Raw genomic sequence first — 1,515 nt, forward strand, 5'->3', positions numbered from 1 at the left:
AGTCCTAGTTAGACTCATAAAAACCCTAGTAACAAATCTAGAAACTGGAATCTAGACATAGAAGTTATTAATAATCTTATAGAGAATAATAAAGTGTTTATTATTATAAAAATTCCAAGTTCACCTCTAGCATTCCTTAAAAACTCCACTAGGACTCCACAACGACATATCTACGAGATATTCCACAGTGTCCAGAGATATTTGAATCCCGGGACACGACAAAACCTTAACATTATGAAATAATCTCAAATACAATTAGATTATTAATTGTTATTATTTATTATTAATAACAATTTAAAAGCCACTACGCTCCGGAATAATTTAAAAATGTTATTGTAGACATTTTCGATATAGTCGGGATTTTGATACCGGCGGGATTTCGATACACTCAGCATTTCAAAAGTCGGGATTTCGGACGTCGAGAATTTGATTGACGGTATTTCGTGATTGCTGATTTGTGATTGATTGTGATTGCCACCGTTATGTAAACTGTGGAAAATACCACACAAAGCATATTTTTGTAAAAGTGAACACTNNNNGTTGAAATTTGATAAGTTTCAAACAGCTACTCTACGCTGCGTTAATCTGATCATAGGGATGTAAACAGTATTCTGGTGCAAAATGACACGTCGAGATCCTGTTCTGTTAGATTGACAGGTGATGATAGTCTATTGGTACACATTGATCAGTATATCATATTGAGATTTGAATGGTGTAGGTTATTGATAGTGGCAATGGTCAATCTATGGTTTAGATTGATCATTACTTGACAGGTTTTGGGTTCTCTGTTTTGGTTTGTTTGTTTTCTGATTATGTTTTGACCTAAATGAAGTAGTCAGGATGGATGTGTCGTGTCCCGGGATTAAGAAATCCTTGGACACCGTGGATTATCTCGTAGTTATGTCGTTGCGGAGTCTTATAGGGTTTTATGAATATTAAATGCAATATTCTTAATTAGTTTTATTATACACATCGGAGTTTTATTGAGAAGTCAACTATACAATAGTTGATCTCAGGGATTATTACTAAGAGTTACATTCTCCTCTTAAGTTAGTATTTATGAAGTAACTTGTCTTCCTTGGACTCTCCAAGTAAGACCAACTTCTCCAACCTCTTACTAAGACTTCCTCTCTATTCGGTCCCCTGACTAAAACTAAATTATCTAATACAAAAGTGTGTTTATTTCAAAAAGGGGCTGTGAGGGAGTTAAGGATTTGACCTTGTGGAAAATACAACTGTTTCTTTATCTAAGTTTTATGATCCTGCCCAAATATTTGGGTGCTGAAAAAGGCTGATAAGTGGTGATACAATAGACGCAACTATACGATTTAACGTGTAACCGTCCTTCGGAATATTCTACAAGTTATTTTAAATAATCACGTACAAGTATCCGTTTGCTATTGATAGATAGAGAAGATTCACATTAACGCACGAGGACGTGCGAAACGTCAAGATGACCGTGTCGGAGTATATAAGACAACAGCACCTGACCAAAAATCGTAATCGACACGTGCA

Source organism: Nicrophorus vespilloides, unplaced genomic scaffold (assembly GCF_001412225.1).
Source record: "Nicrophorus vespilloides isolate i.1.1-1 unplaced genomic scaffold, Nicve_v1.0, whole genome shotgun sequence".
NCBI lineage: Eukaryota > Metazoa > Arthropoda > Insecta > Coleoptera > Silphidae > Nicrophorus > Nicrophorus vespilloides.